This window comes from Monopterus albus, unplaced genomic scaffold (genome assembly GCF_001952655.1).
Source record: "Monopterus albus unplaced genomic scaffold, M_albus_1.0 scaffold99.1, whole genome shotgun sequence".
In the NCBI taxonomy this organism is placed as follows: Eukaryota; Metazoa; Chordata; class Actinopteri; order Synbranchiformes; family Synbranchidae; genus Monopterus; species Monopterus albus.
This window is the reverse complement of record NW_018127979.1, coordinates 2500983-2513098: the sequence shown is the minus strand read 5'-3', so window position 1 is coordinate 2513098 and position 12116 is coordinate 2500983. Positions and strand designations below refer to the sequence as shown.

Sequence of the window (12116 nt, the reverse complement as noted above, 5' to 3'; positions counted from 1 at the left end):
GAACAAGAGTTATTAAACCATACCTACCCTGATGGACCTGCTGAATAAATAATCTGTTTTTTAATTTTTAGTTCCACCGTTAATTCTTCATCTTTCATCCTCTTTATTTATTTTCTTTAATATCTCAACGTCCAGATTTTTAGAAAGCCACATGTGTGTCTTGATATTCCATGTGTCTTGATTTGGATTTCAAATCAATAGGGCTCAATGGGCGGCCCTGTACACACTATCCACAGTGTGAGCTATGCAATCTATTTGCACTGTATTAGATTTGCATATCTGCTGCTCATGAAGCAAGGCTTTAATTTCCTCCTGCTGGAGATAAACATCACCTTGTTGGAGCAGATGGGAGGAGGCAGGATGGGGTCAATGAAGAAGAAGCAGGACAATGGCATTGGTTCAGACGTTGAATGGCCAGAAGTAATAAAATTGCACAATTTCCATACGGTGGCCAATTTTTATCTTATTTATTTATTTTGATAAATTAGGATCAAATATGATTTAAGGACATGCTGCAGAACTCTGAGGGAAAGAAAGATTGGACGATGAAGGATGATATGTGTTACATTCAGTTTGTTACGTCTGTAGTGTGCACATGAGTACATAGCATACTAAATAACTTTAACATGACTAGAATCTGTAATGTAAAGTGATTCTTTTTCTAGGGCACTTCCATTTATACAGTCATCTTCTTGTATATTGTTTTGGTCAGTGTCTATATATTTAATATAATTAAAAGTAGAGATAGATTTCATGTCATGTATTGTTGGCATATTGTACTGATCACACTAGAGGGGCACTCCCATATTGTATGAATTAGTGTCAACTAAGCAATTCGTTTCAGATAGATGGGATTGAATCAGTGTCTGAGCTGGAATTGAGTTCGGACATAAGGAGGTAAATTGAACTTTGCTTAATTTTTACTCAAAGTTACAGGATGGGCATTGTGAGAGCTCACACATTGTTGAACACCATTTGTATTAGAGAAGGGAGACAGGGATAGCAAGAATAGTTTCTGAATAATGAGCAGCTCATGAGGGAGTTATGTAAACCTCTTGTTATTTGGATGTAGGAACCTTGTAATTAAAGTACTTTTACGGGGGATGGTTCCGCTTTCTGCCTCAAGGAGAACTGGGCGAGGCTGGAGGTTGGGGAGGGTTAGAGGGGGCGGATGAGGGGAAGAGAAGTGCATTCCAGTCGCGCATTAACTTAAAACGTCATATTTATCAAAGACACCTATGCAAATCAAGATCCCAATTCATGGATCCTGCTAATGACACAAACAAGAGTAATTAATTAAAATCAGATGCACATATACACACAAGCACACGCGTTATACATGTGCAAACCCTCGTGTAACAAGTTCATCTAATTTTCAAAGACGCCACATAGTCGGATAAGGAGAGAAAGGAGAGGAAAAGGCAAGAAATCTGCATCACAGTGTTAATTTAATCAGACTTCAGTAATACCTCTTCTTCTCCTCTCTCCCCAGGCAGCGTGTGGTTTCTCTGCTAGCTTGAGGAGAAGATGAAGGGAGCTTTCAGCCTCTTAGAAGATGAGGGTTAAAGAATGGAGAGATTAAGGAAGTGAGAGAGGGGCTGAAAAGAGGGCTGGGGATTATGTCATCTGCAATTGATGTACTCTCTTAATGTACCATTAAACATATGCCACTGGGGCATGCTTTTATAATGTCTATTCACTCACGGGAAGGGGGTTAACGTATTAACCCAGAAATACTTTGCAACATATGTGCAGCTCGTGTATTGAGAGTAGTTATCAGGGTTTATGTCACTTTGATATGTATACAGCATGTGCAGAGATCTTCTTTGTCAAAGGAAGTCCATTTCTGCTTCCCATACACCACCATGCATTGTGCTGATCTCCATATCAAAAAAGAGATCCTTTATCGAATGATCATAGGGACAAAATGTGTCTTTATTCCACATCTTCAGCTCCAATGAAAATGTTCCCGCAATCTGGTCCAACTTGGACTATGAGCAAAGAATTTAATAAATTGACTGATTCTCCTCTAACTGCTGAATGAATTGTCGCTCAAATTGCTGCTTGTCTCAACAAAATGACAGTGGAGCGAGTGTGTGGAAGATCCTCGGATCTTATCCATCACAGTGTTATGGGGTTAAGTGTACTTGGGTGAGTGTGCACGTACACTTGTCTCGGTGTCTGAGCAACTGTACTGTGTGCAGCCATTCGATTAAATCCACAGCTATCACTAACAGGATTAGCTGAGTGGACAGCAGAAGTCTATCATTGCTTATTGATTTCCACTGATTTCCATCAGCCCATCAGGGCAGGACATTCTCTGAGTGGCCCCTGTGGGAATCACTGCTGCGGGCCTGGGTTAACGTATTGTGGCTAACGTATCTGAGACCCTTCAAAGCAGGTACCCATCGTTCTGTGTCAGGAAAAGTCAAATAAGTCAAAGCTATCAGGGGCAACAGATGCTCCCGTCTCTCCTTCTTGGGTGAAAATTATAGTTTCACTCCCATTTCAAGTGAAATACTTGGGGATCAGTGTAATCAATAAATCACCGAGATAGTATTGTTGAGCAACAACAAGTGAGTCTCTCCTGACACCGTGGAGGGGAAAAGGGCATCTTTCCTGCCAAATAAAAGAATGAACTCATCAGCAGTTTGTCTTGAACTTAACAAAATTTCTCCTGGTTATATGTCGCAGTTTATGTTAATAAGTGTCAGCTGGATTTATATTTGGCACAAGAGGGTAAGGAGAGTCCTTTCTGGTTTATAGTAACTGCTACCACATCTTAGGGGTCAACAAATGGCATGTACCTCAGAGTCATGGCTGTTTTGTCATTGCTGATTTTTCAAAGTCTTAGGAAATGCATACAAGCCGGTTTTGAGCAGCAGAAGCAGTTTTTGGACACATGTTTGAAAAAAGTCACATATATGAATACTGCACAGCACTCTGAGAACATAAACATCCACCAAGGCAGCTCACTAACCCTATAATGCCATTACACCTAAAAGCGATATTCCCATGACAGTTTGACCCTCATAATATGACTCATTGACCATGAAAAACTACTTCTAGAATTTGGAATCAAATTGACATCTGTTGACACCTTACTGAGCCAGCAGAGTTTCAGCCAGAATTTGATCATAGTTGCACATCTATAGCATTCTTTCTTGTCTCACAGTAGCAAGTTTTCTGTGAACCCTATAAATGTGAATATTCTGGGCCGGCAGATCCGGAATATTGCTTGGATCTAGGTCATACTTTGGTTTGTGGTAAATATTATGTGGATGTTGTCTTGCAATTTTTGTACAAGCATTCTAGGCATTATATTTGGACTTAAAAGCTAAACTATTGACATTTTTCTGATCTAACAGTGGTAAAGGATCCTGGATCCAAATGAGGATCCAGATTGGCACCAAAAGATAATGGATTGTTCCTACCTCTCCAAAAATTTCAAATCCATGCATTACTTACACCGAGGTGTAAGTAAAGTGGTAATAATACACCACCAACAATCTGTTGCTATGTTCATTGTGAAGTGACTCATTTTATTTTAATCTGCCCATGCGTGGCAGTTTAGGGTGTCACCAGCGTTCACACCAAAGCTGGATACTTGTCACTTATAAACATGAATGTGAACATCAACACAAAAAAGATTGCAACTGAGCATTAAGGCCTGTAATGTGAACGTAACATCTGGGACTGTGTACAGCAACAAAATTTGAGTTGATCTTTAATCATATCTACAATAGAGGAATGAACAGCTCTCATGATGCTCAAACTGAAATAGCAAACATAAACGGCAAAAAAAAAAAAAATATTGGATTGATGGCGTTGTTTGTCCTAAAGATTCCATGCACAAAAATAAAGCTCATTTGTTAATTGCAGCTCTTTTCCTCTGTCACAAATGTACCATTGTTTTCTTCCTTTAGGAATAAGAAATGAAGAAGTGATGTAGTACAGAAGGAGAGAGGGTGTAGTGCATCTGCGTAAGAGAGAGATACTAACGAAAGATAATAACCAAGGTGAGGCTGACAGCAGTTCACCCTCGATGGTTCAGGTGTCAAAGAAGTGCCTGGGAATTTGTGAAATTAATAATAGCGTTTGTGAAAGGGTGAAAAAGACATGTACCAGGAGGTTTAAAAGTGTACCTCTGGATGCAGCTGTGACAAGGCCATAAGAATTACTCCAATTAAAAGTCCTCACCTCCTCCTCACTGATGTCTGCATGTTCTCCTTGTCTCATAATAGTGCATCTCAGCTCTCCACCACTTATGCACTCACCTCTGATTTCTCTTCAGCTTCAAAATTTTTTTTTTTTTTTGTTGCTTTTCTCGGCACCCTGAGGATTCCAAAAATGAAAATGATAGTTTCAAAATAGATAATGACTTAGTGATTATTGTTTCACGGGTTTATTGTTCATCACCATGACAAAATAATAATATATAACATATATAATGTCGCAAAAAAGTAATCTCATTTTCTGAAAGGAAATATGAGACACAGTGGTAGTGCAGCTTTTCAAATAAGTATGAAATCAGTTTTGACATATTTTTGGAACTGGTGTTTCAGGTCTTCCGGTGTGTAGCAGCAGTTGACTGACATTTGGGAGCCAGGGTTGCTGGAAGACACACTGTACGGTATTGACTCTAACATATCTGAACTCTGTAGGCTGCAAATGCTAACACAATCTCTGTGGTCGCTTTTATTTATTTATTTTTTATGAGCTCACATGGCAGACCTTTACAACATTTAACATTTGACAGGTCCCATTGTGATTGTATTCCACTTTGAAGGTATAAGCTGCTTAGCTAGGCTTTCTAGGTGCCATTACTCTTCATTCATGTTGTTTCATTGCTCCTGCACATTCAGTGCTGTAGTCGACCTGCATAAATTTGATGTCTTAGCTAGCATTAGCTGGCTCTCTTTCATGGACCAGTTGTGGTGATACAGTATCCACTGATCACAGCAACAAGGCAGCCTGTATCCTGAGCACTCCATCTGTTACCCATGATTCTAATCATGATGCGTTCAGTATTAACATATGGAAAGCTCAAACCTCAGATGAGGCTAAATGGTTCAGTATACTCAGTTCCAACTTCTTGTTGGACATTCAGAAACACAGCTGGCTTTTCATGTTGCCTTATGAATGTGGCTGCTTAGATCAGGCATAAACAATTTGATGTCTGACATACAAGTTCTGTCAGAGCATGACTAAAATGACATTTTAGTCTTAAAGAAAGTCATGAACATTTTAGTCTACTACCTTGATTAGTTGGCTTAATGTGGGAAATGTGCAGTACACCCAGTTAATTAAAATACAGAGATTAAAGTTAATTTTTTCATTTTAGTCACCTATTTTTTGTTTATAAGGGTATATACACACATTTCTTAGCACTAGTGGATCGAATATTGAGCTTTTTTTCTCTCCAGCCCATCATCACTGTCAAGTATTTTGAATACTGAAGGAAGAGTGGAGCATTTTTTCCCCATGAATCATTATATCATTCTGTTGTGACTGGACATAACTATTGCAGGGTCAGGGAGGAGAATTTCCTTCACAATCCTATCTTGTCTGACTTGATTATAGTCTGTACACTTGTGAAAAAACTAGCAAATGAATTGTCTCCTCTGCTCTAGCCGACAAGGTGGTCAGCCACGTAATTTGTCTCTGCCCAGCTCAAAGTGTGTAGTGTAGGCAGTCCATTGAATTCCCATCCGTCATGGTTAGTTACACGCTTGTCAGCTGCTCTCCCACTGCCCAGCAGTCGAGCCACCACCCTTGACCTGGAAGCATTATATCTAAATCACATTACATGGCCCTGTGTTCTTTATTTCTCTTTTTGAAGTCACCAGAGTGAGACATCTGTCCAGCCCTGTTTGAGTTTACTTTCCACTCAGCCGCCACATCTTAATTAGCTGATCTGATTTTCTGTGTGGGTGTGTGCGTGGCTATTGTGCATGTTTGGGTGTATCTATGTTTGACGGTGTGCATCCATGTTTGTGTCAGCTGATAGGTTTGTTTGTAGGCTGAGGTGATTGACAGGCTGATGGGAAGATAATATGCTGAGCACAACAACCAAAAGGAGCCGGAATTCATTCATTGTGACGATAATTAATCTGAGAGAAAATCCTTGTGTTTGTTCATTAGCCATTGAAACTGGATAACATGTCCTTCCAGGCACTGTCAACCACAGATGTCCCTCACTGAAGGACTCTGCAGCACCTGAGTCCTTCCTGGCTAATAAGGGTGTAATTAGCAGAAGTAAGATGACCATGAGACTAACTCCATTTAAAAAAAAAGTTCAAGTAAACATTTTGTACTTCTCTTTAAATGCATAAATTTTCAGCTCCACTCAGAAACAATGTGCAGTTATCCCATGTAACCTTTAGTGTGCACGTAGGGTGCAGGCTCTCAGTATGAGACTAAATAGCTTATAGGTGCAGCCCGTATATATTCATACCCTTTGCAATCTCCGTCTGGGATTTAATGCAACTGAATGGTTGCTTAACATTTGTGGCTATAGTGAAAGGAAACTGGTTTCAGTTCTCTTGTGTCCTTGCTAGTACTGTTATGTGATTATGGCTTAGGGTACATACTGCAATGTCCCTTTTCATGACTAAATAGCAGAAGAAGGAAGGTAGGAAAAGTCGATATAAATTTTTAGCACTGTGAAAGATTAAAAAGTGAAAGGAAGAGGTGGAAGAAAAAGACTTGTCTCTCCATATTAAGGTCGTCGCCCTGAACCTGTAACTAGAAACGTGCTTTAAAATCGTCTCTTTGTATGCTGGAAAACTAATTAGCCTAGCAGTGCTCTACCCCCACCTTTTCTCCACATACAGTCTGCGGACCTGTAGTGCTTAGCGTGTGCTGTTACTGCATTACAGTGATTCTACATGGCAACACAAGACATTTGTATGATCTGGGCCATTAGCCTCAAAATTTAGGCTGCTATGTTGCCTATTAGAGTTTGTTGAAAAGTCAAGACCTGACAGTTAATACAAGACCACTGACAGGTCAGTTTTAAACTGAGCTGGGTGTTGCAAGTTGAAACGGTAAACATAATGAGATGCATCATTTCAGTTTCAGCAGTAACCAAGATATTGTGCCTGACAGACAGATGTACAGTATAACACAAAACTGAGTACACCGCTGTGCAATATAACAAATGTGTTTGATTTAAAACGGTACCATCTTACAATAATTTTTTCAAACCATGTAATCTTGATGTATGGTTAAAAACAAACTGTTAGATAGATGACATTGAAAATACAGGTCCCAAAGTTCACTATCATTGTAAGAAAGGTGAGTTCACGTGTGATCACTACAAGAAAGGTGACTGCACCTGTGATTTCTAATTAAGACATGAACAACATGAATGTGACTCCAAATGGTAGAGAATTGTCTGAACAAGTAAGAAACTGGACTGTGAGACGTCATAAAGATCAGAGATCTTGTTTACACTTTAAAATGTGTCCTGGGAGATTGGATCACAAGTGGACACCACTAATTATGAGTGTAAACAACCACTAAGATTGTGATCTGATTACTGAAACATTTGCCAAGGTGGTCTGGGACGCATCTTTTGTAGTATAAATGCTAATGCATCCCTGAAAAGGATGTTAGAGGAAAATACATCATCGGTGCAGGACATGGTGGTTGCAGTGGTGAGAGCTGTAGGAGTGCCGCTTCTGTCAAAGTGAGGTGTTAACTGAATGATTTTCGACAGGGGGTGACGTCACATTTTTTAGCACATTTGCTTCGGATCCCCTACCTTCTCCTCACACCCCAGCAGACAATCTAGTAGAAAAAATACAAAGGGTTTATTTATAACAGCAAAACAATGCTTATCCAAAGCAGTTTAGCCTGCTTTACAGAATACCCCCCCCCCACCAAAAATGGAACTTTAGAGTTAAATAGAATGGCATGAACAAAGGAAAAATTCTAGTGTGTGTGATGTCATCAGGTCCATACTTCATCAGTAACAGCAGCTTTCCAGCTAGTCACACAACTTCAAACCTTTCTAGAAGTGACAGACCAGTGTGAGGAAGAGAAAACTCAAGGAATGACTGATACAGATGACCTTTGTTCAGAGATATACTACAGTGTTTGAGAACAAACTGATTCTGCCATTTAAAAAAAATAGCAAGTACTACCCAAACAAACTGATTCTGCCATTTAAAAAAATGGCAAGTACTACCTGCACACCCCAAAACAGGAGACCCTATAGAGAGGCAACTGCTCCCCAAAATCAGGGCAACACTATGATGCACTTCGTGAAGAAATCAGGAGGCTTCACTTTATGTTGAGCCGGGGGAAAGATGGCTTTAACTATGAACAAAACTGGAGAATCCAACTTACCCAAGAGCTGCATGAAACGAGAATGCAGCTGGCTTACCAGAAATCAAAGACAGAATCCTATATCAACAAGGGAAAAGAGACCAGAAAGGAGCTTGAGAGGCAGTAATGCTGAAACTCTCAACACCTCAAACATCGCCACTCAGGTGGGCAATAATATCAAGAAGAAGAAGAAAAAAGAACTTCAGAAAGATTTCGAGGAGCTGCAAGTGGCACATGTGTTAAGCCAGGAGAGGCTTGTGCATGAGCTCAGTGTGGAGAAGGACAAGAATAAGGCTGTCCAAGAAGAACTGTAGAAGCTCAACGCTTCATACCATCAGATTAACCTAAAGTATGAAACTGATGTCCTCACACTCAGGCAGCAGGTCAAAAGCCTTCATTGTGAGCTTGAGAATGAAAAGAAGTATCACACAGACAGGGAGGAGCGAGATCCCCAGATGATCGACGTCGGCTGAGAAAAACTCGCTCACACAAACACGGTGGCACAGGACCAGAATTTAATAGACACCTTCAGGGCTGAACAGAACACCCTTCATCAAAAGATGGCAGAGGAGATCATTATCATGCAGAAGAAAGCTGATGACAAGGACATGTTCTATCAGCAAGAGCTGGAGGAGCTGAGAAATCGGCTCAAAGTTCAAACCTCATGCAACCTCCTGATCTCCACCGAGCTCAATGCTGAGAAAGTCACCAGGAGTGAAAATTCTGAGATTAAACCTGAGGAGAGAAGCCTGAAGAACAGCTTGAGGATGAACCCTGCAACCACCAGGAGTCCCTACCTAATGCCCTCCATGACCAAGACCCCACAGAGAAGACCGAGTACTCGGAAGAGATCACCCTAAAGACAGGAAAAGAGAAATCAACCAATCCGCCACTTTCTGGGACTGAGGAAACCAAAGAGGTGGAAGAAGTAAACAGAGCCTCTTTCACAGCAGAGATTACTTGGAATCATCTGACAAACCAAATGTCTGTTTAAAACTTTCTACTAAGCAAATAACAATAATGAGCCAATAAACAAATTAATCAGTTAGTCAATTTGCTATACTAAATGACATGACAAACATTATGTAATTTAGTAGAGAAAATAAACAATTTAGGCCAATTAATAATCAATAGTTTTTACTAACCTACATGAGAGACCTGCCAGACTTGTCATGTTGTGACAGATGTCATGTCATTTAGTAATAAACGAATAAAAAATTTATAATGAGGACTGCTTGGGAAAGATTAAAGGTATTGCTGGTCTATTTTGTCAGGTGCAACTCTACCTTTTAATTCTCTGCCTGTGCCTGTAGTCTACATTCCTTCTTATTTCAACTCAAATTAACCTTCAGCTGTACATCTCCAAGCAAAATAAGCTTCACCTCACTTCTGTAATATGAATTTGAGTTATATTTCATAAATAAAATGTTGTACAATTTGTTTTCTTGATACCAATGTGATGGTGCATTGTGGTGCTTTCTTTGTGCTTTTATATCAGATTTTAATTTGTAATTTTATTTAAGTAATTTTATTTGTAACAATACACATATGATGCTTTATTTTGCGTTCTTAGACTTCTGGTCTTGACCATATAAAGAGTCTATATAAAGTGCTGATCATGTTGATCAATTTTAACAAGGTATATTCTGTAGAAAATGGCAAATGAAGGTGAATGTTCCCTTTTCACATGACATCACACAAAGGCAACTGTTCCTCCAACGGGTGCATCCTCACTTCTGCCGGCCAGCATAATCATTGAGTTCATATATAGCCAAAAGCAGCTGCCATAGACATTAATGGATGATGTTTAACAAATTGTGGATCATTTTTCACTGCGTTCCTGGTCAGGCCTCCCCTTTAAGAGCTCATGGTCAATAAGAATGTGACATAGTATGCAGTGCTATCTATTTTGGGGAAGTGGTCAGTCTAGTAATGTACATGCTACTAAGAGTACAAAAAATACAGTAGTTAACTAAAAAGTGTCTACATAGGCTTGCAGTGCAGTATACGATGCCTAAGAGGGCAAATATTATGTTTGCTCTCAGCGCCTCTGACATTGCCACTCAGGTGGGCAGTAATATCAAGAGGAAGGAGAAAAAAATTATTATCTCATTGATCATCATGGATAAAACAAATTAAATCAGTAAATGTGACTCAGGGGTACACCTCTCTATGCACAGTCGAAACAGGAAGTCAGGGTCATTGATGTGCGCAGAGATCACGGGCAATTGTTCAGTCACAATGGTTAGGGTGTGATTCAAAACCTTCCTGCCTCAGGATTTCCAGAACAGTTGGAATGAGCTCCCGGACCCACATTTCTTCCACAGGCCTGTCAAAATGGACATCAGAATACCATTCAGGGAGAGGAACAGGTGTGCTTAGATGGTTCAGCACTGGTAGCACACCCTCTGCATGAAGCTTGTATGTGAGCAGTGATCACCAATTTAAGTATCTCCACCAAAGTCAGTTTAATAATCCAATGCACATCGAGTCTTCACAAACCCTCGACTTTGTCCGTGCACTCTACCTCAACAGCAGCAGCTCAGCCGGGCATGGAGTGGGGCGAAGAGAGCTCAAAAAAGGAAACATGGAGAAAAATGCCTGATACAAATGTATCAATGTATTATGAAAACTTTCATAATACTGTCATGTACAAATCTGACCCTTGTCGTCTTCTCCTTTGGTTTTGGAGAGTGCTGGCACTTATTTGGTAACAGACTGATATAATAACTGTGCCTGTGGCTTTTTGATATTTAAGCAGAAGTGTCACAGCGGCAGCAAAATCTGAACACAAGTGGTCAGCTGGGCACCTTGGAGATGTATGTTGTATGTTTTAGCTGTCCACTTGTGTTTGGATCACTGAGGCTCATTTTAATACCAAGTCGAAATGGGGCCATAGACGATAAAAGAGCATCACTGAACATTAGACAAAACACAGGACAGCAGTGGTTAGGAGGCCCAGTGTCCATCCTTGTCTGTGGAACTTAGTGTTTCACTTCAAGTCAGGCAGTGTTTAGGACATTACATGAAATTAACTTGTGGACGGTGTCCAAGAAGAAAGCTTACTTACAAAACAACACAAAACTGTAGGATTAAACTTTGCCAAAGAACATGAAAAAGCAGCCTGATGAATATTAGCTTCACATTCTTTGGTAAAATGAACCAAAAATAGTCAAGAATGCATAATGTCAGCCATGAAACATGGAGGTGAGAGAATGTTTATATGGGATGTCATGAGATCAAAAGGTTGAGGGGTGATGACATTTAGACACAGCACTGTGAATGCTAGTTAGTGTACCCAAATACTGAATGAAAAGATGACTCTCAGTCTCAAGAAGCTTGGCAGGAGAGGAATCTCCAGCATGACATTATTCCAAACAAAATTGACGCAAGTGTTGTTAAAGAAAAAAAGTGAAACATAAGACCTAGCTAAGTATGTCCCCTGATATGAAAACTTTTTGTTCAATATGGTAGATGAACACAAACGGAGAAATCTGGGCACCATTTGACAGCTGATATAACATTTACTGTGCACCATCTAAGGTAGAATCAGGTTTAAGTGGGATCTGATGTTGTTGGAATATATTTAGGTTTTATTGCACAAACCATAATATTGGCTTATTTGTAGACTTCAAGTGTCACCTTCCACTTAACTGGTCTTCAGTGGTATCATCCAATAAGTACACCAAAGCGGGTACAGTTACAACCCCATTTAACTTAACTGGCATTTGCTGCCCCTGAGATCCCACAGAAATGTTCAGGGTGCAAAGTAAAAAAAAAAA

General features: G+C 39.9%; 1 long non-coding RNA gene across 6 annotated transcripts in view; it reads left to right on the top strand.

The window, feature by feature from the left end:
- Positions 1-12116, top strand: part of LOC109965460 (uncharacterized) — a 77735-nt gene that overhangs the window by 30640 nt on the left and 34979 nt on the right. For 4 of the 6 annotated variants that reach the window (XR_002275645.1, XR_002275641.1, XR_002275644.1 and 1 more), the window contains exon 3: positions 4566-4633. The exons of 1 other annotated variant lie outside the window; for it this stretch is intronic. This is a non-coding gene — a long non-coding RNA (uncharacterized LOC109965460). The remainder of the gene's footprint in view (positions 1-4565; positions 4634-12116) is intronic. One more of the 6 variants, XR_002275642.1, reaches the window with a different exon arrangement.